Here is a 26,549-nt window from a genome sequence, read left to right on the forward strand (position 1 = left end):
TGTATTTTGTTTGGAAAGTTCAAGAGGTGGCCCACCATATCTTCCTTTTGCAAAAGCTTCAGCAGCCTGAACTTCCTTAGCTAAACAGGACCTGCACTTTGAGGTGAGCAGAGACAAAGCAACTTGTGAAAAACTGGAAACAGGAAAAGTGATAAATGATTATGGTAAATGCTGAAAGATTTATGAGTGACAAAAAGAAGACAAACAAGACTGAGAGCCAGATATAAACTTAGCAAGTTATCCATAAAGGAACGTTACCTTATATTAGGTGATTTTAAAAACTATGTTCTCAGCAAATGTGCACTGTTATTTCTGTTGCTTTCTTGATATCCAAGTGGAAAATAAGACCATCTCAAAACAGGTTGTAAAACCTCTTTTTTGCTTTTCATAACCTATTATTCAAGATCAGAAGAAATTTTAAAAGCTTTTCACTCTCCAAAGGAGCACGATTTTTCAAAAAAACACACAAGTAAAGACCATGGAGTGGAGCTGGTGGGGATAGTGTTTCAGTTAGAATAAGAAGCTCAGTTAGAGCATTATTAGAATATTCTAATGGTATTCAATTACAGTATGTTCAAATAAGTTTTTAGATTCTTCAAAGCTGAAGTTCACTAGCAAGCTAAATGATTAACATAAAAGTAGAAACTGGTGAGCATTATGTAAACGAATTCCATGTCTGCTTTCTTTAAGGTAACAAGATTTTACTAGATTGTCAGCCTCTTCCTTATCCACAGGAAACAGATGAGGATCATTCCTTTCCTGCATCTAGAAACTGATGACAACACCATCTCACTATCAATGCCAGATGGCAACCCTCTCACTCTGAGAAAACAACCAAACACCATTCCTGGATCTCTGCCCACTGCAACAAAGCTTCGCCATACAAGTTGAAAATCGCACGATTTTGCATCCTCATTTATATGACTCTATAACCCAACATGTTTCCAGCATAAGAAAGGGTCTGATGGATGTGGATGTGATTTATACTTAAAGTGAATACACCAGGAACATATGCAGATAAACTCAACTCACCACTCAACATACAAAAAAAAAAAAATTTAACTAAAAGCAAAAAAACTCAATAATGATCTAGTTTTCCCCTTAAAAAAGTGTTGTCACCTAAAGCTAATATACCTGAAACAAATCAAGGTTTCAAATATTTACCCTAATTGAAAAAAAAGGCTATCTATTAAATGTACTCAACATTCTAGGTAAAATCTACCACATTTCACATTTATCTTTCAGGCTTAAATCCTGCTATTTCATTTAAAAAATATTTTCAAACACATCTTCTCATTTATACATTTGGGGAAAACAGTGAATCAGAATTTGTAATGCATCTAGCCTAGAAGGATGTAACTATTGAGCCTGAAAATTGAGCAAGTGAATTTATTATTAAACTGCAGATTGTGTCCAGGTATGATATATTTTTTACAAATACATAAAGAATTATAGCGCAATGGACCATTATAAAAATTATGCAATCCCTAACACCAGGCTTAAATCAGGTTCTTGTCTGTGGTCCATGCCTGACTATATCTATTATATAACTGTTCTCTTAAGCTTGTAAATTTCAATGACATGTCAAGTGAGCTGAAGGTTAGGATCAAGGTTTTAACCAGGATTCAAGAGAGCAGAAACCTTTTCTTTCTTCTCTCCAGTCCCCATTACTTGTCTTTGTAAAGGAAATTACACAAAACCTCCTCTAGAAGTCATAAGGCGTGGGGATTGAGCAGAAGTAAATAGTTTGAGCAAGGAATGATACTTTTAGAAAAATAAATCAAGCTGCCCTGAAAGGCTGATTTCTGTTTTAAAATATAAAATGTAAAACTCTCATTTGCCAGTACTGTAAATGGATCGTATTCTCCCAAGAACACACAGGGACTCACTACTCCCAGCAGGTTGGTCCACGCTCTTCAGGTATCAGACTCCTCCAAGACTTTTGTGGTGATGGTCTCCCCGCCAACATACTCTGAGGTCTACCTAAGACTTTGAGAGTTATCCATCCCCATTAACTTAAGGTTTTTGGCAGCCACAGTGCAAACTAAGCTTAAATAGTGAATATAGGTTTAAACGATGTCAATTTCTTTTTACACGTGGAAGAAACTGTAGAAGATTCTTTCAACTCAGGTTCCTGAATCAACTTTAACTTTTTTCCCCTTCGGCACTAAGTGCTACTTACAGGGACTGTCTTTCTGTGTGATGGCAAGTTTTCTGCATTTTAATGTGAAGTACTTAACATGTCCATGTTAAATTTTAATTTTTGAAACCAGTCACTTCACTTGAGCTGACTCTCCGAGAGCTGTAGCTCTTACTGCTGAAAAAGCTTTGCTAGAAACCAGCTCCGTGGCCTAAAAATTCTATTTAAAGATGCAAACGTGTGTGCATGGTTAGTGCAGATGTTTTTCTACAGCAACTGTACTTGCTGAGTTTCACCATTTCCATAAAGCACATTAAAACAAGTGTGTGAACACTCCGAGATGAAAGTCTCCAACACTCCTGAGACTTTCAGTGGAAAGTAGAGCCGCCTGACTTTTCTCCAAGCAGACAGGAATGCCCATGATTCAGCAGCCTGAGTAAATAAAAGAGGTCCTTATTTCCTAATTTCGCTGGCTGGCCACACTGCAGCAGCCTCTGTGTTTCTGCCAAAGGGGATGCAGAACTGGAACTACACCCAGCCGCTGAAGGCCTGTCTTTGTTAGCCAGCCAGGCTTTCCGGACCATCTTCTGGCAGCAGAACGGCCATATCCTGCAAGGAAGACCTCCATCTCAGGCTAGGCGCTTCTCTAGTCTGCCTAAAAGGATGAAACAACAGATTTTGCTGGGTCTGTGTTGGAGGAGGACAGCTGGAAACTCAGTTAGCAGCAGAGTAACACCTGTTCAGGCATATTTATGGGGGAAAGTGCTCACTAACAGAAAAGTGAAGTCATTCCAGAAGGAGTTATTCCACAGAAAAAAGGCACCAGAACACAGAGTACCTTTGTGACGTGAGCCACCAGCCCCTCGTGTGCCAACCTGGGGAGGAGAAAGCAGAGACTGGACGTGATTTGATCCTAGCTCCTACTGATGGACAGACAAGCACGCAAATCAGGGTCTGAGAGTCTCAGTTTATGGCCTGCCATTGTGGAAGAGAAATGCTGAGGGTTCTGGCCACTTGCTGGTGTTCAAGACTAATCAAATTAGCCAGAAATTAGAAAATAAGATCAAAGGGAGAGGAAGAGAATATGTGCAGAAGGGCTAAACTAATGTTAATGCTTACTTTGTTTATGATTAAGCAGGTCTTAATTTGTGTAGGACATATACTTCCTGAGGACAGGGACCAAGCCTTTCAGAAGATTGATTCCAACACTAGGGGCAATCTGAAATTATTCAAGAGAAACTAATGTAAGAAAGTAGATGAAAATACTTTCTCTGAAGTTATGGCAACTTCTGATAATGTTCTTCATAGGGCCTGGTCTGCATGAAACCGGCTTAACAATATCCTTTTGCTACCTGAGCTTGTTCATTGCAATAGCAGAGTACCCTCTTAACTGCCCATCAGGGACTCAGTATCATGTGTGCTAGTGCCACACAGCAAGATTTCCTTAACAGGGACAGGATTTACATCAATGGTTACTTTTCAAGTGAGGAGAAGAAGCACAAATACTGATGGGTCTGATACTTGTGTAGGAACCAAAAGTCGAGAGGCTGGAGTTTTATTTCTAGCTTCATAACTGACTTAGAGAGTGGCCTGGCTAAGTCATTTAATCTGCCCCTACCTAGGTATTTCACCTGCAATATGAAGATTATAATTCTTGCTACTTACCCTCTGGGGTGTTATAAAGATTAGTGAATGTTTCTAGGGCACCTTATCATGCTGGAAGAAAAGCTGCACATGTAAACAAAAAGATTTATATGTGTTGCATGTATTTCTGTTTCCATGTGTAAGCTTCTATGAATATAGTATAAACATATTTTAATATTTTCTTTCCTTTAATGCAATCTCAGGAATATTAATTTTAAGGACTGACCCAATGGCAATCTACAGTGCCTTAAGCATTCACAGTTGTATACGCAGCTAGCAAGAAAATAAAAGACAAATAGCTAGTGATATCTAAATGCGAATAGACGATAAATCCGTGCTTACTATGTTCCAAGCATTAAATTATCAAACATGGGATATAATCTTGGGTCTTTACAGGCAGGTAACCTTGGCACAAGTGTTTTTCTATGGAATTCTGAAGCCAAGAATGTGGTTTATACCTCTCTTCTCCTTAAAACACGAGCAATACAATCATTGCATTATTTAGCATCATAGTAAGTTAATTCAGTAAATTTTTTTTTGAGGGTCAAACAATAGGGTAAGACTTGAGACCAACAAAATTTCAGGTTTCCCCCACTTGCCTTACATAATTCTTTACTTCTGCCAGCAGGCTATAGGAGCAGTTCTGAAATTTCTAACTAAATAGAATTCACAGTACTTTTTCAGTCATTAGCTACCTGAGACACTTTAACATAAGCTGAAACTCCTGGGGGAGATACACAGGTGTGCACAAATGCTAAGAGAAGTCGGGCTCTACTTAAAGCGGACAATATTTTGAAATGCATGTTTAATAGACACAGATAACAAGGGTACTTGTCATGTTACTTCAATGCCAACACAGTAACAATTTTACACCATCATATTTAAAATCTTCTAACCAAATTACAAAATACATTTTCAAAGCAATGATTTAAATTGCTAAAAGATAAGGTCATGCTAAAAAAAACTATTATGCATTATTACACAATTGCTTCCCTTCATTCTCCATAGAAATGTCAACAGTTTTAGAAAAGCTGTAATTTTAATAACTATCATGCTTCTTTTTTTCAAAAAAAATCAACAGCTCCACATTAAATTCACTCCTTTGTCATATAACTTATTTAACTACTTGAAAACGAATACCGTTTACTGGGTGTTCAAATGAGAAATGTGAACTTTAAAATTATTTATAATTCACAGATGCTTTTAAATTCTGTAATATTTTGAACTGTTCTAGAAGGACCAATTAAATGAATTAACAGTTAGGTTATGAGGAAGAAGGGTGGTCACCCATTAATAACAGCAGCTGTGAAGAGCAGGAATTGGTGCTGCACATTTTTTAACAGTCTTAAGATGAATTCCAGATATCAGAGCTCAAGCTCAGAGGTTTTTTTTTTTTTTTTTTGCCTTCAATACTCCCTAGTAAAAAAGAGGCTCGCTTTCCCCCAACAACACTTTAACACTTCAGATGAGCCAACAAAGAGATAAGGAGTTGTTATCACATCTCCGTGGCTCTCCTTAGGTAATCCTGGGCTTTTCATCCATTCTTTCACCAGACACATTTCGATTGCGTGTGCAGGGAGAAGTACAAATGTTTTGCTTGCTGTTACTTAAAGTTCATTTGAACAGACGGAGCTCAATGAATTCCATCTTCCGCAGCCAAATTAAATAGAAAACAGTGCATTCTTAAGCAGTTCACACTTAACTCCACCTCTCAAATCAGAGGAAAAAGCTGACGTGAAACCAGTTAAAGAACAGTCATCCTCTCTCGCACGGAAATCAAGACATTGTGTTTCTGAAGCCAGACAGAAGGAAAAGTGGTTTCCAATTATGTGGGGGGTGAGAATTGCTTTTCTTTTTCTATCTTTTGGCTCACTTAAAAATATATATAACTAATGATAAGCACCCACCTCTTGGCGTTCAATAATTGGCAACTGTGTATTACACATCTGTTTACAGTGCTGTGACTGAGGGTGTTCTAAACTGTTTAACATGTTGATCTCTCCTTGAATAATGACAGACATCACCAGAGTGGATTTCCTGAGTCTGTATTCTTTTTATTCTCTACTATTTTGAGTTAGAAGGCATTTATTAGTTACTATGTGCTCTTGTGTTTATATATGACCTCATACCACAAAGAATTTAAATCGGTTTTTCATCGCTTTAATTCATTGATTTAATCAAATTTTATTAAGCACCTATTATGTGTTCAGGTCTAATATTGGCTTGTGAACTTTAGAAACTACTTTTTTTTTGAAGTTTTGATTTCCTTGTCTATAATATCAGAAAAATTTCGGCCTGCCTCAACATATGAGGTATTATAAGACTCAAACATAACATTATATGAAGGAGTTTTCTGTACTGCTAAAATCTAAAAATGTATTACATTATTACTACTGCCATGAAAGCCAAAGTTACCTATAAGTGATAAGTGATAAATGATAACTCATAAATGTGAGAACAGCAGAAAGGAATCAAAATTAACCATAATTTAGTTGTTGCAGTTTTCATATTGAGATTCTAAAAATTTTTAATGACTTAAAGGGCATTTCTGTTTATAAATAAAAATAAACAAAAATAAAGAACAACTATTTACCAATGTTATTTAAATAACAATTTAATAGACAATATTATCATTATTAAATTAATATGGATTAATTTACTAACAATATTATTCTTGTTAAACAGTATTAATAAATAAAAATAAACAAAAATATTCCAGAAAAACTCTTCTGAATGCTACTCACAGAAATCTTGAAAATCAATGCACAGCAGTTCATTAGTTAATAGCCACACACACTGGCCAGTTGTGATTAATTCATGAGTGTTGTAAAGTCCACACAACGAAAGGGCCTGCATTCAAAGTCCAGGAGCCACATTCCATAGTGCCAGCACCACTCTATAAGTGACTATTTGGCTTATTTAGAAATTCCTTGAGGCCAATTCTATTTCACTTCAAAATCCTTTGCACTAGTGTGAAATATACGTATTGAGCTTTGAAGGATGGCCTACGCTTTTTAAAAATACTCAGTAAATTTCTCAATGCTACCAAGTTAATCATTAGTGATTTTAAATTAACTTCTTCACTGGGGAAGCAGAAGGTAAAGGGGATTCTTCCACTGAGAAAACTAAGTTTGGAAATGGCTTCGTTAGGGAATGACGGATCTTAGAAACTTCATTTCACCATGTTAATGGTTTTGGAAGAACTGCCATAAACCACCAGAATTTTCAAAAAACGAAATCAAATTCTATTTCAAAGCAGCATCTGGTCTAACAGAATGTTTTGTCTTGTTAAACTAGACTTTACTGACTATTTTTCCAACATGTAGGCTTTGGTCCAAGGCCGGAAAACTTTCAGTCACCAGGAATTATAACAGTCCTGAAATGGTATTTATTGGAGCTGAATTTCACCTGTATTATATTCATGGCAGTAGTAACGCCAACATGAATTTTCGGCAGCCTAAAAAGGCCACACTGTATACTTCACTGCAGACAAGGCCACTAGAGAATACAAAAGTGTTGAAAGGCTAAAATTTAATTAATGAACAATTAGCACCCCCTGTGGGTTCATTGTGCAGTAAAGTGATAAATATGGTTTGCTAATGTAGAAAAAGCTGTTACAAAGATTAGGGGGGAACTATTACTACAATTATCCATATGCCTTTGTATTACAACTGACCTCAGTACTAGTTCTTGATTTGGACATACATGTGTCTAACAAACGACAGGAATTTTTAAGGTCTGTGGCAAATAATCATTTTGAATTTTGTTAAAGCACAGACTGACTCACACAGGTTGTCAGGCTGTTTTCATAGGGTGAAAAAGCCACTGAGATTGCTAGTGAGTACACCTAGCCAACCACCCAGCAGCTGCAACTCAAAGTAGTATCTGTTGTCTGCTCCTCAGTTTTATGCATTTAATGAGGAAATTATATGCTACAGTGGTATTAAGGAATTCAGAGATGAGGGGCCGGGTGCGGTGGCTCACGCCTGTAATCCCAGCACTTTGGGAGGCTGAGGCAGGCAGACTGCCTGAGCTCAGGAGTTCGAGATCAGCCTGGACAACATGGTGAAACCCCGTCTCTACTGAAATACAAAAAATTAGTCGGGCGTGGCGGCATGCGTCTGTAGTACCAGCTACTCAAGAGGCTAAGGCAGGAGAATTGCCTGAACCCGGGAGGCGGAGGTTGCAGTGAGCCAAGATCACACCACTGCAGTCCAGCCTGGGTGACAGAGCGAGACTCTGTCTCAAAAAAAAATTAAAAAGGCAACTCAGGGATGTTGGACTATCTTGAGACTTCATGCATAAGAAAGAGTCTACAGTAGGGCCAATCACTAATATGCCTTATACAATAGAATTTTTATAGTGTTTCAACAGAATTATTACCTTTCACATTAACACTTACATGGTAAAACTGAAATGGAAAAATGAGATTGGATTCCAAGTAACCCAAATGATATAAGACAATCCTTTATCTCAAATGAGATAATGTTTATAAAAGTACTATATAAACTGGAAAGCCAAAGCTATTTTCTTAAAATAATCTTTAGTTAGGGTATGACAAAGTATCTCTACACAGGTCATATAAGTACATGTATTCATAGAGTTTTTAAATTTATCTAATTCAGCAAAATATAAAAGAGGCAGTCTGAAAATAAGGCTAATTATCAATTTGAGGACTTTCCAGTTACCCTCTTTGCCCTTTATGTTTTATTTTTCACTTTTGGTTTGATTTTTCTCTTCCCTAGAATCTCCACCTTAGAATGAATATGATGATAACATCCAAGCCCGTTCATTTCATTATTTTTTTCTTGGTAACAGCCCTGGTAATTTATTTATGGGAACCAGTACAGTTAAAATTGTGGCATACTGCATGTGTACGCTTGCATGCTTTTATCCACAGTTGACTAAGTGTTCAGAATAGACTAAGTGATTTATGCCAAAGTAGTTTTTCAAATATTTTAGATAACTCTCACTACAAAAGTGCTAATCATAGTAATTTGTCACTTAATAGGACTAAATATCTGCACAATCATGTCTTTATGAAATATGTCTCTAAGGGAAGACTTTATGATACTACTTTCTACTGATTAATATCTATAATCATATTTTTATTAAATTATATATATGTGTCTATATATAAATAATACATATTATCTGAGATGATACATCTTGGCAAATACTCCAACACCTGTGACAAAATCAGGCCTCAAAAACCCCATGATACCTCCATGTACTAGCATCTTACTTTGCCTCCATCCAAGATACTTTAAAAATAACAAAATAATGTATAAGAAAAGAATCCAAGGCAGTATGGCCACAGTAATGAGACACGTTGCTAATATTCAAAGATATAAAACCTACCAGCACAGTTTTAGAATCTTCACTGACTCAATGCTATCTGTACCAAAGGGCTGTTCTCTGAAATCTTTACAAAGCTTCCTCCCACATCTGAGCTCTGCTTTTTTCTCTTAAGATGACCTGTTGTTTGGCATGGACTGTGCATACCTCTGGGTCTGACTTTAGGGATCAAAGGAAAGAAAATGAGTGAATGTGATTGAAGCCTACACAGAGAAAAGAAAGTCAAGGCTGTCATTCCTAACTTTTCATGTATATATGATATATAAGATTTAAGACCTGTGAGAAATGTGGGCCTTTAGGGGAAAAAAAGTGCTAATTTTACAGATGAACAAATAGGTCAACGAGGATGAGTAACATGTTATAATCTTGTACTAACAATAGTAGTTGACAGTGGCACTGAAACCCACACCCAAATCCCCAGTGCCGAGGCAAGCACCTTGGCTCTACGTATTAGAAAACCCTCAAAGTCCATCCTTCCCAAACTCTCCTCTACTAAAACAACAACAACAACAACTCAAATGCTGAGTTTTTATGGGTAAATGAATAAACCTAAAATGGTGTTTAATATTGTTTTTCTTTTAAAAAAAATTCATTGTTTTTCATATTACTAAACCAATTCATGCTAATTGATGTATGTATTCACACATATACAGAAGAAAACAAAAATTGCCGGACAACTCTACAAACCTATAACTCTCTGTTAACAAGTCATGACAGACAATTTCTTAATTTGATTTCACTGCTGGCTATTGACTAGAAAAATCCTATATACACACATCTCCTTAACAGTGGATCTGTTTGCCTCTCTCCTGTTCTTCCATCCTCTGCTTTGAGCGGGGTGGTATGGTCGGATCAGGTATTGACAAAGCAAAGCAGAAAAAAAGACACAGTCAAACTGGCACTGTGGCCAACTTCACTTTCCTCTCACACCCTTGCCTGTAGGGACATATTCCCTGCCACTGATTCCAATGAAGGATCCTTCTCACCTATCCCTTAAGCCACCCTTCTTCAATTATCATTCCAGCTATCCTGGCTGTACACAACAAAACCAAAGGCTGACCCTCTACCACAGCCAGATGACACAGGGCAGCATTTCTTAGTCTAATCCACCAATCACCAGCAGACCAACTACTTGAACTGCCTGTTAAAAATGCAGACACCTGGACTCCACCCCACGCCTCCTGACCCTGAACTTCTGAGGATGGGGCCCAGAAATCCCCCTTTTTTAGCAAGTTTCCTGAGTCTTCACCTGCATTCCCAAGCTTGAGAATCACCTTAGAATCTTTTCTTTCCCCTGAATCACCTAAGTCCTTGCTTGAAGTTTGCTGCACTCGGCTGTGCCTTTCCTGTGTTTGCTCCTCTGTAATGGAACATCATTGACGGAGGGCTTTCTCGCCCTTATTCAAAGACCAAATTGAATCCCAGTTCTTCCAAGAAGCGGCTTTTACAGAAAGAAAATTAGATCACTATAATTCTTTGCCCTCCTATCCTTTAACAGCCCCCCTCCCACTTTGAGTAGGACTCCATATTTCAAATCTTTTCGGTGAAATACTCAATTAGCTCCTGCAAGTAACTTCCTCTCTGTAAGAGTGTTGGCAGCAGCTTGTACATTTCCAGAAAAAGAGAGTGACCATTTTGAAGAGTTATACAGTTCCAAGTACATAAAGGCTGGTATTACATGCTTAGGAAACATAGTTCTGAGTAGACAGCCATGTTTCAAGTGTGTACATGAAAAAGTCTGTCTGCTAAACTTTTGTTGATGATTACTTTCAAGCTGCATTAGCTAGATGAGAAATATTAATACACTATCAAAGGCAGCTCACCCTGCCAACCATTTCAACATAGAAGGTTGTCACAAAACTACAAAGCAAACGAATATCTGGAGTAAGAAGTGAGAAAAGAGGAAGGGAGCTTCCTATATTCAGCAATACTTTCTTTTTCCACTCAGGGAGGCGTTGCTAGAATTGCTGATTAAATGCCTCAAGTTTGGACCTCTCTAGAAATTCTTTGTTCTTTGAACAGGCTATCAGTCTCTTGCAATTTCCGGGGTTCAGAATGTAAGTGTGGTATGCCATACAGTAAATTAAGCCTTCTGCTGTCAGAGCTGGAATTGGAGGGGGGAGGAGAAGGAGGGCTTGATCTCAAGTGATTTTTATTGGCTTCATTTACATCCTGTTTAAGGTCTTCTGAGTAGCTCAAGGTGTCTTATCTCTGGCTACCAGGGGGTATTTTGCAGTCAAAGCAGTTAACATACTTTCTCTCTCCCTCTCCTCCTGTCCCTTTCCCTCAAGCTCTCTTTTTTTTCAAGCCATCTTATCTTATCACACACATCTCTTCAGGCTGAGGAGAACCCATACTTATCAGAAGCAGTGCACTCTACTGTCGTTCAGGGCTGTTAAAGACAAATGATAGTTTAAGTCAAAAGAAAATCAGTTAACCTCTTCTGCACTCCGTTTTGAAATACTCTGGACTGCCTCACCTTTATTAGTGCTAAGTGGTATCAGAAGTGCCCCTCAAATTTCCATGCATACAGAACATCTCATCTCCCCCATCAGAGTAAGAAGACTAGGGACAAAGTTGCTGGTCACAGTTGGACACTGACATCACATAAGGCACTTCTGCCTTTATCAGACTCCTCCCCACTCTTGGGTGACTTATCCATGATCTCACAGGAAGTGGTAGCTTCAAACATCTATAAGGAAAAACAACAACAACAACAAAAACAACAACAAAACCCAGAAACTAAAGGAGAGTAGGGGAAAGTGGGGAACAGTAGTCAAGAGACAAGGAACTTCTCCCCATATATGCCTGAATGCTTACCCACGACACTGACATAAACACGAGAGGGCTGTCAGAAGCATAGGCAGCACGCATCTTCTCTAACAGCAACACAGACACTATTGTTCAAATCTATTAAATCATCAAACAATCTGCTAGAGAGCCTGAGTGTTGAAGAGCTTGATCTTCTGTTACAAACTCAGCAACGATAGCCCTTGATTCCGAGTACACATTGGAATCGTCCAAAGAGCTTTTAAAATTACGTACTGGATCCATCCTCAGGCCAATTAAATCAGACTCTCTGAGAGTTAAGACCCATAGAGGGTACAGGCTGGGTTCACAACCACTACCCTAAATTAAAAACCCCATGGAAGCTGGTCTTTTAGACAGATTCCACAAAACAAATCTCTTTCTTATCCAGGCTCCCTTACCCCTCGACAGGCAGACCAGCACTGGGGCGAGTTTTCTGCACTACTTTGTGTCATATGCAATGAACCAGATATTAAAAAAAAAAAAGTTAGAGCAAGCAATACTGAACACTCCAATCATTCACCATTATCACAGGTAAAAGTGCAATATGTGAACAGTTATTAGGCGTCTCATCTGTGTGTTTTATACTCCCTTTAAAAATTCCCATTCCTCTTCTCCTTCATACCCCAGCACCCCATGGGCTCCTTTATATTAGTGATAACCCCATACTTTCACCTGCAGTGAAGGCTCCCTTAATTGTCCATTATCTTAGTGTGTCAGCACAAAGGAGCAGGAATGGAATCCTCGTCCAAATGGTTTCACCTCCCTCTCCTGAGAGTGATGCCCTTGTCAAGGCATTAAAGACACGAAAACCTGCCACTTATCAGAATTGTATTTGAATCGAACCACTGTCCTTGAAAGCTGTAGGCAGGAGATATTATCAAACCACAACGCATTGCCAGCTCCAGTTCCATGGTGACTCGAACAATCTAAAAAGATACTATCCAAACTTTGCCATGCATTCCTCATAATAGAATTACAGAGAACAATGCAAACATGCTCACTGATTTTTTTAAAATGGTTAAGCATAAAGAAATGCATGGGTCAGGTTGTTGATGAATACAAATGTAACAGTTCCAAGCCTTAGGACACCTTTGAATGTAAACTCACCAAGAAACCAAACCATAAAACTCTTCTAATTACTCCTACCTTCAATTCTTAACAAAGGTAAGTCAAGGCTATTAAAACATCACATTTATCTTTGTTATAATGAGGGGGAAAATGTGCACATCTTTAGTGATCCTATGGACAGATTCAAAAACAATGCACATTCTAAAGAGCACTTAAAAACAAAATTGAAAGAAAAAACATTATTTGTGAGTATTCAGGCCAATCTGTTTGCCTTCCACATCTCTGTTTTTCCTTCTCACTTTTTATACTTTTTTCTTATTCTATCCAAACCCACACTGCCTTAGAAAAAAGAATTTATGCGTGCTTTTAACAAGTAAACAAGTGTACAAATTAATTCAGAGAGCAGTAATTTTGAAAATTTTCTATGTTTAATGTGCACTGCAGTTAAACTACTTTTTCTGTACAAATTAATTTACTGCATCAGTGATCGATGTTTATGTTTAGGCAATTTTATTTCTCAGTATGGTAAAATTAGACCTAATAGTTGCAACCTGTTATGTCCAATCTGTCACTGAAATTCAAATTGCCTTTTTCCTATTATTCAAGGAGCAATTTGGAGGAATTAAAGCCATCTAAAAATGGAAGACAAACAATTCTCTGTAAGGACTCAATAGCCTGTGTCATCAACCAAATCCACATCCCCGATCTCTTCTGAGCAGGTTCTTTCAACATGATTTTTCTGAGGTTCTCAAACTTTCACATTTGCCAAGCCACACAAGAGGAAATTTTAGGGTGAAACTAAAAATTTTACCCTACAAATTTTCAGCCTTCAAGAGATGTAATTGAAAAGTTCAAAGATCATGGTGTTGACTTCCAAATACCAACTCTCACCTAAAAAACTCCCAACTTTCACGGCATATATATTTGCTACATCCTTTTTTTTTTTTTTTTTTGCTTGTTTTGCTTGATGTAGGAATATATTATTTTTTCTTGCACAATGAGTTTAACTTGTAATTTCTTTCTTGCTGGGGAGAATTCAATTATTTAGATGTATAAGATTTAAATTTTGCAGTGATGAATGCTAAAATTGGGAAACAAATAAGGCCTGTTTTTGAACATATTTTGTTTTGCTTGGTTTTTCTCATTGTTTAGCTATCCAATGTAGTGGGTGATTCTTGTTCTATACTGTGAATACAAAGGACATACCAAAATGGAGAGAGTGGGAGAGGACAAACTGAAAAATTGGTGCAAAGCCATCACAGCCCCCTTAGAGGGGTTGGGGAATGTCAAAGCAGGCTACAACTAAAAGGGGACATAATCTGATGAGACTCCATTTCAAATACGCAATGCCATCATGTTACAATATGTTCTCACTAGATTTCGGGTTTCTTCAACAAAAGAACCCCAAGTCAACTGTTGGTATAATCATCCCTTGGTATAAAAGAATTTCTGAAAACGTTTCTTTTGTAACACTTCCTGACTCCCATCTTCTATTCCCAAGTCTGCCTTTCTCAACAGAGTTTGCACTGATTTTGAGGAGATCACCTGTAGATTTTGGAATGCTTCATTGGATTAGATAACCTCAATTTTCCCTTATGGTTAAGTTTCCACATTATTTGTGGAACTCTGAACATTTATATCAAACCAATCATCTTTTCTTCACAGTGGTCAATACTGGTTTGACTTTTTTTTCCTCGTCCTTTTGTTAGCTTAAAAAGCCAAATTAAATGGTATCATGCCTCAATTTCCGTCTACTTAATGTCACATATGGCCTCAGCTTACATGCTATACCAAAACAACTTCATTCCCTCAGGGTTAAAGAGACAACTCAAGAGGTAGCTGACACTTTGCCACAAAACTTTCTCTCTAGACAGAAGAGGACACAATTAAAAGAGGAAATTACTTGTTCAGAACTGGATATCAAAGTTCAGAGTCACTCTGTATCAGCAGAAGATCTGGTGTCAAAATAACTGAAATAAACTGAAATGAGTATACTTCTTCGTTTCCTTTCTCACTCTTTTTTAACTTTTCCATGATCACTTTTTAAATTCTAAGACAAACTCATTTCCTCAGAAGATTGCTTAGATCATCAAGCTGATTAATAGTTTTACTTCAAGGCAGGACTGATTAATGTGGATTATTCAACTGATTAATACTGTTACTATGTGGCACATCCAAGTGAGCACTAAGTGTCTTGTTTTCAGAAATTTTTTTAAATTATTGAAATAAGTTCTAATTAATGTGACTTGGTCTTAAGTCTACAGAACTTCACTGTAATGTAAAATTGAGGACTTGATGTTTTTTGGGGGGAGGGGTTTTCTTAATACCAAAATACTTAGAAAAAGCAAATGAAAACAGAGCATATTGATTCATAGCATTTTTAAACTCAGCTCTGTGATGATATGAATCTATTGTTCAACCGCATAAATTCACTGGCTTCAGAACAACAAACTTACATGTGACACAGACAAATGAACCACCAACACCTTCACCTTCTCACTCTCCCCAAGCTGAGTCCTCGCCATAGTCCACTGAGAAACTCCAAGACTACCTTCCTTCCAATAGTGGTAAGTAAGGAAATCATAGCCATCCTGCCCCACCAGATGCAGGGCCAGGGGACCCCACCATACACCAGCAGTTTTTACTCTGCCTGTGCAGAAGTTCTCCTGGTTTCAACTTTCCCAGAGACATTCTAACACACAAGCTGTGTATGCAGGTGCACACGTACACACACACACACACACACACACACACTCACCCTTTATACCACCCCACATCCAAAGATCAGAGTTCCTTTAACAGCCACTGTACTTACAGCTACTTCCCCCACAGCAGTCCCTGCTTTCAGGAAGCCTAAGACCTCACAGAGACTCTGACCACTACAACTTCAGCTTCCCCAGTCTGCCACTCCTCCTGTTCTAGAGGAGCCAGGAAAGGTGCTACTCCCAGTGCTCAAGAAATGTAGGAAAAGGGACCCAGAGTCTCTGTTCTGGCACTGAATCCTGGGGAAATGCAAGTCTAATTTCCTTAATGAAAACTCAGAATTCAAATTCTCATCTAAACAGTGCTTACAACTTACTGTCGTTCCAGCACTCTCTAACACAAACCAGAGGTATCTTTAAGTGAACTGCAAAAGGCAATCCCCTCTAAGAGGAGAAATTCCAAAAGGTACTCTCCTCACAGATGACTTTTTTAAGTGTTTCTTCTGCTGGTCGTGACTGCAAGCACTGCTGTTAGGTTTCCGTCTCCTCACCCCATTGCTGGGGACCTTTGTGCAGTTCACAAACTGCACAGCTGCATTCTGTGGCCCTGTTCTACCAACCTTATATATTTAAATATATACATGGGCTAGCCCTAAAATGTAGTTCCCACTTACTGTACCGCTCCATTGAAAAATATGTGGTGAATTCCAAGAAACCAGCTTATTAGATAAACTTTTGGGAGATAATCTATTGATAAGCTGTGAACTGCCTGTATTTTAACTGGTGGTTTTGAAAATAGAGGAAAACAAATGAATCAACTTTGCTATAGCAAATTTTCATTGACCTCATTTTTCCAAGGTTGTTTAGCCTCAGCATTCCTGTTCTGAGGAAGAGAGTTTTTAAAATCCCATTAATTTTATTGTGGGTCATCAATGAATACTTTTTAGAATGCATAATTTTTTGACTACACAGCTTAGAATTTGTGCTTTTTAATAATAAACTATGTTTTAGGTCAGCTGTGGGTTCACAGCAAAACTGAGCAGAAAGTACAGGGATTTCCCATATAGCCATGCCTGGCCACACGGATAGTCTCCCCTATTATCAACATTCCCCACCAGAATGGTACATTTGTTACAAGTGATGAACCTCCATTGACACATCATTATCACCCAAACACTCATATGCTTTTTAGTCTAAGCTTCATGCGTTCACTTCGCAGCTAGACAGATGATGCAAGACAGGGAAGAAGGTGGCTTATTTGAGACAAAACAGTCCCAATTGCTTTTGTAACTTGTATTCAACTCTATTCATTCATTATTTTACCCATTTGTTCATCAAACGGGCATTTTGCTAGGCACTGGGATCAAAGGTATATGAAATGAGATTCTTCACCCACTCTTGTTTTTTTGTAAATATGTACAGAAGTATTAAAAATGTACATATTATATTTTTAAAAGGCTTGTGCTCTGCTGGGTGTGGTGGCTAACACCTGTAATCTCAGCACTTTGGGAGGCTGAGGCAAGAGGATGGCTCGAGGGCTGGAGTTCAGGACTAGCCTGAGCAACACAGTGAGACCCATCTCTACAAAAAATTTAAAAATTAGCCAGGTGTGATGGTACGTGCCTGTTGTCCCAGCTATTCAGAAGGCTGAGGCAAGAGGGTTGCTTGAGCCCAGGAGTTTGAGGTTACTGTGAGTGTCACTGCATTCCAGCCTGGGTGACAGAGACCCTTCTCTTAAAAAAAGAAAGAAAACAGCCAAACACGCTAACCGATTGTGCCACAGGAACATCACACACAAGGGCCTGTTGTGGGGTGGGGGGATGGGGAAGGGATAGCATTAGGAGATATACCTAATGTAAATGATGAGTTAATGGGTGCAGCACACCAACATGGCACATGTATACATATGTAACAAACCTGCCCGTTGTGCACATGTACCCTAGAACTTAAAGTATAATAAATAAATAAATAAATAAATAAATGTAAAAAAAAGAAAGAAAAAAAGTCTTATGTTCTTTATGAAAAAAAGCTTTAAAATAGCTATAAATGAGTTTGCTGCTCAAAAGCTATTACACTTCATATTTTGTGAATATTCATAATGTAGAAGGTCCCTTTGTTTCAGTGCGTATAACACCATAATCAATTGTAGGAATAGATTAACTTTCTAAAATAGACAAGAATCATTCTCTTTTATAGATTTCTTTTCTGTTTGATCCTATTTTCCTTTTTCCCCCATCCAACTAATCTGTTCACTATATTTTATATTGTTGTAGGCAAAGACTTATCAAAACCCCAAAATGTAGCTACTATTGTTAAGACTATTCAGTTACTGCTTTGGGCTCTTTTGCATCATTCTTCTTTCCACCACCCTCCAACCCTCTCTTTAAGCAACATGTTGCCTTCTGGTGAATTTTCCAGTCTTACCTGTGGGCTTGCTAACATTGCTAGTATGTTACCTTACAGCCAGTTTAATGTGAGCATTGATTTCCTTTCCCCACCTAAGAGAGAATTCAGTTCAATTATTATTGATGTTTTCTCTCTTCCCTTTGTCGCCTCTCTTGTCCAAAATCTTGACCATAGTCTTTACTTGGGCTGTGTTCACATGACCTTGTGTTTGCCAACCCACAGAAGGGGTTCCATAGTGCTTCTCATCCTAAGGACTCTCCTGCTTGACAACACCCATTCCCAGACTAGTTATTTTTACCTAATATTCCATTGGAACAAAGATAATTTTGAAGCCCACTGAATGAACTAGTGAATACATTTTCAGGTGTGTTCTAGCTACCACTCCAGTCCTGCTCTTCTGATGCATTCATCAATTCCATAATGATATTCCGATGACCCATTTATGGGTGAGACCCAGAAGAGGCACAGCAGATACAAAATTGACCAAGACACAATACATGGTTAGAATGAATAGTTCACTGACTAATGAATGGGAGAGGCACACATGTAAACATATGATTACAACACAAGGAAATCAGGAATGTAATAGACCCCTCTACAGAAATGTTGTGGGTGTTCTGTGGAAGAAGCACCAAAACAATCTTGTAGAACATACAATAGCCACCGAGGATGTGTTCTTTGAGTTGAACCTTAAAGAATAAGCAGGTGTTTTCCAGGCAGGAAAACAATAGTATGTACAAACGCAAACATCTGTGATCAGGGAATCAATGGTGTAAAATGACTACAAAGAGGAACTTGACCTTGGCTGCACATTAAAATTGCCTGGAGATCTTTTTAAAATATTGATGCTTCTACTCCACTCCTAGAAATTCTTATCACATTGCACTAGAGGTGAAGTTTAGATTAGTATTTTTTTGAAGTTTCTCAGGCAACACTACAGCCAGGTTCAAGTGCCACTGGACTACAACATACAATTTGTGAGAGGAAGTAGAGCCTGATCATAATGGCTTACGGCCCCAAGTTTATTTGCAGGCAGCAGAGAGAGAGCTGTTGAAGGATTTCAATTAGCAGAGATGGTTTTCACCAGAGCCCTTTGGAGTAGGAGGGACTGGATGAAGTCTAGAGGCAGGGAGTCCACTTATAAGGCTATGGCAATGGTCCAGTGAGAGGCAAAAAAACCTAAAGTGAAGGGGTAGCCCTGTGACAGAGTGAAGGAAATGCATTCATTTGTTTAGAAAAATAGATCCAAAAGACTCAGTGACTAATTATATATGATGAGGGAAGGAGAAATGCCTGTAATGTCTCTTCCTCCCAAGTTCCCTGCCATTTGTCACACTATTGTCACTATATGGTTGGTTTACTGCAAATGTTTGCAAGAAGGGTATTAGGATAAAAATCATAGTTTTGAATCCAAATGTCAGAAACAACAGGACTCAATACCAATGTTACAGATTGCTTTTCTACTTAAAGTCAGCTATCTTGACACCACACACAAACACACGTCTGATAGGAAGGTTAAAAGAAGACTCTATTTTGGCTGAGTTAGAACAAAATAGGCACCCTTATAAAAAAGGAGTTTGACATGTATGTCCCACAGACTCTAGGTCAGCAACAACACCTCTGAATCTGAAATACAACATTATACACCAATGGAGCTTTACCCAGGAAGAACATCTGCAAAAATGACAACAGAATATTGAAGCAAGAATGATTCTACATGCTAACCTGCCTTTCGGCCTGCCTCTCCTGGAAAAGACTTGGCAACACTGAATGTATATTATGATGTTATCATTTATGTAGTGGCGGTTTTAAAACGTAAACGTCTTCATCATGACATTTAGGCAAAGATAACCTTATGGTTTTCTAAATAACATGAGTTAACATATTAATTTGAAAAGCTATATTGATATTTACAACAATCCTCTTATCCTGTGTACTTTTCTAGCTTTATTTAAAGAACTTTATCTAGATAAAGAACCTTTACACACCTTTCCCACTTACTTCATTAATTAGTCATTAATAACAGTGTAAATATGTAAGACCTTGCAGGCACTGGCATATGCATACAAATTTCCTTCTGTCAGACAGGGATACAACTACAAGTGTGCACTTATTTAAAAACTCAAGTACTGAGCACTATTATAATCACTGAACACTGAGAACCTACTAAATGCTAAACTAATCTATTTTAAGAGAGGTTAACAAACTACAGCTTATAGGCCAAATGCTCTTGCTTTTGTAAATAAAGTTTTATTGGAACACAGCCATTCTTATTCATTCACATATTGAATATGAGTTGTTCAATGCAGCAGAGTTGACTGGTTGTGACAGAAACCATATGGCTCACAGAACCTCAAATATTTACATGCTGACTTCCATAATGAAAGTTTGACAATCCTTGAATTATAGCATTGTCTTATATATTAACAACCCTCTCTCACACAGCAACAATAAATATTTATGGCACCATACTTCTTTACTTTTTTTTTTCTTTTTTTGATACAGAGTCTCACTCTGTCACCCAGGCTGGAGTGCAGTGGCGCGATCTCGGCTCACTGTAAGCTCCGCCTCCCGGGTTCATGCCATTCTCCTGCCTCAGCCTCCAGAGTATCTGGGACTACAGGCACCCGCCACCACGCCTGGCTAATTTTTTTTGTATTTTTAGTAGAGACGGGGTTTCACTGTGTTAGCCAGGATGGTCTCCATCTCCTGACCTCGTGATCCACCCCGCCTCAGCCTCCCTAAGTGCTGGGATTACAGGCGTGAGCTACCGCACCGGGCCTTTACTTTCTTTCTTCCTTTTTTTTTTTTTTTTTTAAGACAGTCTTGTTCTGTCACCCAGGTTGGAGGGCAATGGCATGATCTTGGCTCACTATAGCCTCTGCCTCCTGGGTTCAAGTGATTCTCGTGCCTCAGCCTCCCAAGTAACTGGGATTACAGGCGCATGCCACCATGCCCAGCTAATTTTTGTGCCTTTAGTAGAGATGGGGTTTTGCCATGTTGGCCAGGCTGATCTCGAACTCCTGACCTCAAGTGATCTGCCCACCTCAGCCTCCCGAAGAGCTGGGATTACAAGCCTGAGCCACCATTCCTGGTCTTCTTTACTTTCTATCTCTGTTGTCTTTGCTAAAATAAAAGAATTGTACTCTGCCTAAAATTTACTAAAATATTACACTTGCAGGGGACAGAGGCTGAAAGCTGACAATCATATTCTGAAATAACCGATATTTTAACATTACATAAATTTAACTCTGCTAATGACTGTGAAATAATTTTTCTTTTATTTTGTTTTGAGACCAAGTCTCGCTCTGTCACCCCGGCTGTAGTGCTGTGGCGCAATCTCGGCTAACTGCAAGCTCTGCCTCCCAGGTTCAGGCCATTCACCAGCCTCAGCATTGCAGCATCGGGAGTAAGTGGGACTACGGGCGCCCGCCACCATGCCCGGCTAATTTTTTTGCATTTTTAGTAGAGACGGGGTTTCATCATATTAGCCAGAATGGTCTCGATCTCCTGACCTTGTGATCTGCCAATGAAAAATGTAAAATCATTTTTCATTTGTCCATTGCCCTTCAAGTTACATAATCTCACACTCTTTCCTATTAAGCAAGGCTGTTTTTAGAATCTGTTTTATATTACTTAGCTGTCTGGGACTGGGTGGCCAAAAAGAGCCATCCCTCAGCTTTCAGCAATTATCCAATACCAGATACAAAAATTATCATCAGCAATTTGTTTGCCATATTTACTGTGGAATAGATCTGAAGTAAGCTATTTTTCCTTAGTTTTGGTCCTTCTTCTTTAAAACTGTCATATTTTAAATTGGTCAGAATTTGTTCCTTTTACTCCCATAAGAATGACTGCAATATGCATGAATTTCTGCCTTCAGCAAGACTGTAACAATCTTTCACCTATTGGCCTTAGAGATTAATGTCTGTATGGGTGCCAGATTCTTCAGAAACTAGCTGCCAAATGTGTTATCTTCCAAATAGTGAACTCCGATGTTATCATTCCCTTTTGAAAAATGCCCCAGAATTTAGGAAGCCATCCTGTTGATATGTGAATTATATACATTTTACAGGCTTTGGCTTCGATTTCCCTCAAATGCAATAATTTCCATGGTATTTTCCAATAGATCATTTAGCCATCTTGAAATTTAAAATGTCTTATGTAAAAATCATATCTCTCTATTTGGTTAAAAAATGATTGTGAGGGTAAGAGATTCTTAAGTGATTCATTCTTAAGTGAAAAGTTAAGAAAAATGTATTCAAAGTGAAAATATATTCCATGAGATGTTAAATTTTAGATTTGCAAGTATCCATATATATGTTTGACATCATGTAAATGAAACACTCAAATAACTGAGGTTTGTCTTTCTTCCACTTGGGTTTTCTAAAATAAAATGACAAATATTATTTCCCATGTAAGTCTTTAAAAGGACCTACCTGTTCTCAAAACTACAGATCTTAATTCTCTACTGCAGTTTTGCAGGGGGAAAATGCCGATTTGCTATATACTATCAGGATATCAGGAATAACAACGCTTGGTGGTCAAAATGAAACAACAGCATTCGACGGAACTGGCTTTTCTTTTTCCCTTCTCATTTCTATTTGCCAAACGGCCTGCTCTGCTTTTTATGTAAAACTGCAGATGTCTTCTTATTAATCAAGATTCTAATACATTCCAGATGAATAAACAACTTCGGTACTACAACACGTACCATTCTCCTTAAACCCAGGATTTATTAGAATTGCCCATTCCAAGATCTCTTAACTTTAAAAAGATGGTTTATTGTTCCTATTTCTACAGCAGGGGCCTAATAAATGCACGGAAACTATGACTTTGTCCCTTTGCAATACAAGATTCAAAGAGATTTCCAGCCCTACAGTGTAACATTATCCAAATCCTTTGAAACCCTAAGTAGTTTGCTCAAACTCAATCATCCATATACAGAAATCATAGACAATCAATACAAATGCAATATGTTAGTGATGACACTAGAGAAACAATGTCCCAGAACCCTCTGCAGTATGCGCCACTACATTCAGCATCCACTATACAGGCCAATGTGGCAGCCGCAACATAAAGCTCTAATTAAAAAGCACTCTTTGGTGAACAGCTAAATATTTTGATTTTGAACCTTTCCTTATACAAGGAATAATTCAGGGAAAATTATCTACACACATGGTATTGATTAACTCAGGGCTGTGATTTCTCTGATTTCACACTGGTGATAGTTCAATGGGAGTTTACCATGTAATTTACCCAATCAAAATATGTTCAAGTACTGATATTTAAAAATTAAATTCTGCTCCACAATCATTATTTTATGTATTTCTACTTGTACCATTTTCAAGCTAAAGGAAAATAGATCTTTCTCTATGTAATCAAAAAGAAACAGGACAGGGAAGTAATAATAAGGTGTAAAAGCACATATTATAGCAATGTATGTGGCTAATAGCTTTTGTATAGCATTAGCACCCCTCTTACTGCTCCCAGTTTACTAATGTTCTTACTAATACTGGACTCCTAAGGGCGGTTCTATAAATAAGACATTTATATAGAAAACTAGGAAAATATGAAAGGTTATAATATTAACATACCAAACTCATTTTTAATTAAAGAAATAAAAAAGCCCAGTCTTTAGGGGGTTTGGGAAAATAAGGTAGTCAAACGAGACCAATTAACTTCATTAGCTTCTGCAAATACCTAGTTTTCTAACACATTCCTATTTTTCCATCTGCTCCACAGTTAAATGTGTCTACAAATTAACATTTTATTTATGATTCAGGTTCTGATTCATAAACACTATGCACATATTCTACAAAAATCTAACACTTCATGGAAAAATACAGAGGACTACATTGCAACTTATTTACCAATTTTTTTTTTTTCTTGAACAAGGCAATCCAGAACATAAAATACCACAGGCTAGGAAATCGGCTACACACTTTCTAGTTCCTTCTGTTTTTAACACAAGGTATTTTCCCTGGATATATCTGAAGAAGTTAAAATAGCTGCCTTTTCTATGTCCTCCTTTTTTATTCTCATCTCATAGTAAATGGCAAAGGAGTTTCTTATTCAGTATCTTATAAAAGTTCTCCCCACTTTGGCCTGACATTCACATTAACTTCAAACCCCATAGCGCATCCATAATGTGCTAGAAATGCTTTATATCTGAGTTTTAAATGCTGTGCAAGTGGTGTGCTTTCTACTGGCTTATACAGGAGAGCAAAGCTTTCAAAATATGTTGCAGGGATAAACAAAAATCAGCGTGGTTAAAGGGTGTATGCTAATTCCATTTTAAGTACTTATAAAAACCTTATCCATAAGACAAACCAACTTCCTTCACGCAGTAGTTACTACCATTCAACTGAGAACACAGGCACTTTTACAAATGGACTCAAGAGTTATTTAATTCCACTTTAACTTCTGTAAGTAACTCTTTATCCCTTGCTGACATGCCATTTTATCATTTTATTATTTACAGCAGGACTTGTTCATAAATCAAATCCATACACCTCTTAAGATAACAGCAAAACACAAAAAAGCAGGAAAGAATTTTCCTTTTGAATCCAATAATTCCAAGAATATGTGTTTCTACAAATTATACTGTTGGTCCCTGGCACAGGCCCTTTCTGACTGGGCACCAGACCCCTAACCCCTGAAGTATAAATCACTACTGTATTTCCATTTATTTGCACTGCCACATTCCTGGGACATTACTGATCTTGAAGGGAAGCCTGTCACATTCAGGAAAATTTAGGGGAAACAATTGGAGTTTAAAAGAATTAGACTCATTATATTTTTGTGACTTATACTAACTACTTTTACCTTCTATGTAGCAAAACTGAATATATTTATTCTATTTGATCTCCTTCAAGAAAGTTGGGGTGCTCAAAGTAGTGTATATATTTGGGATTTTAAATTTTTTGAATAAAAAGACTCCATATTTCATGAGGAAAAGACATGGTTCCATTTAGATTTTGTGCTTTAAAAAATGTATTTGCTGATATACAACGGAGCTGTCATAAGTCAAAGTTAAATGAGAGGCAGCATTTGGATAATAAAAAATATGGTTAATAAGAAATGATCAGCATGTAATTTGCTCAGGTCCTCTGGAGAAATACAGATATAAATTGGAAATCAGTATTAAGGGCACTGTACAACCCAGTATTGGTTTGAACTATACCTCCAAAGGGTTCAATAGCAGATGTTGGGGGGAACTATCTGCAAGCACCTTACACTTCTCTTGGATAATTTTTACACATGATATGAACTCAAGTACTTGCCCAACTCTTCAGTTACTCTGACTGTGCAGTAGTCTCACTTGGCATGAACAAGGTCTGATGCTGTCACAGAGAAACGTACAATTTTACAGCTGGAAGCAGCATCAGAAACCAACTTGTCCAGCACATTGTTATTCAGCCCAGAGAAATTAAGTTCTTTGCCTAAAGTCCCAAAATAGTAATGAAGTCTTTTCATTTTGGGTTCTAGGTTCTACATCAACTTCACCAGCAGATATGGATACTGGGGAATAATTGTGGGACAGTAAAGGCTGGCTGCACCATGCAATAAAAATCAATAAAGCAAGGTAAATGCATACAAAAGATGTATTCACTGGTATATACTTATTTTGTCTTAAAGGTAGAAGCATGTACACTATCTAAATTAACATATTTCAGTCCCATCTTGATAGGGCCAAACTACATCAACCAGGTAGAAAAAATGTTCCCTAGCAATAAAATAACAACATGTCCATCAGCTACTACCCAGGACAGCTGTCTATAATTTTGAGTTTAAATCAAATTCTCACCTATCTATAGCCTAATATCTTTTAAAATCAATTAAGTTTCTTCTTTGCAGATGCTGGTTGATTTGTGGTTGTGGCTGATTTACAAAGTCCTTCTCCCTGGTAATTCACCAGATCAAGGTACCTTCTATAAACCGAACCTGAATGAATATGGACTAATACAGGATTTGAGTTCCTGAGATCTCCTAGACATAAAAGAAGGAAGCAAGATAAGAACAGGGAATGGGCCTGTTACCCATGGGAGTAGCCCACTGTAAAAATGGACTTGTCTTCTCTGAATCTTATTTGATACCCACTGTTTTCCGCTGAGGTTTATGTAGCTTGTTTGATTACAGATCTTTGTCCCTAGATTTCTTCTCCACCCCACCTTTCTTTTCATATGCAGAACCTTGGACTTCTATAATGGAATGGTGCCACCCCTAAGAAAGAGTCTGAAAAATGAACTAGCACAGTGAAGACCCCCAGTAAATGTTATGCAAATTTATCATGAGTTAAGCCAGAGGTACAAATTTGCTACACTGTGGAAAGGTTATAAAATAGCAATTTGTCTTACTGCATGTGCAATTTTAATGTATTCCAAAGCATGTGTATTGTCTATTTCTATTACCCAGAT

The 26,549-nt window shown here is 37.8% G+C and overlaps 1 protein-coding gene and 1 long non-coding RNA gene across 9 annotated transcripts in view; one reads left to right on the plus strand and one right to left on the minus strand.

Moving 5' to 3' along the window:
• The window catches only part of ZNF521 (zinc finger protein 521), a 298,052-nt gene that overhangs the window by 174,727 nt on the left and 96,776 nt on the right, over window positions 1-26,549 (minus strand). The window lies entirely within an intron of this gene.
• On the plus strand, window positions 5,526-26,542 carry LOC134738435 (uncharacterized). Its single transcript, XR_010124158.1, has 3 exons — window positions 5,526-5,620; window positions 25,621-25,717; window positions 25,990-26,542. It is a non-coding gene; the product is annotated as an uncharacterized LOC134738435 (long non-coding RNA).

The sequence above is a fragment of the Pongo pygmaeus genome, chromosome 17 (genome assembly GCF_028885625.2).
Source record: "Pongo pygmaeus isolate AG05252 chromosome 17, NHGRI_mPonPyg2-v2.0_pri, whole genome shotgun sequence".
Lineage (NCBI taxonomy): Eukaryota > Metazoa > Chordata > Mammalia > Primates > Hominidae > Pongo > Pongo pygmaeus.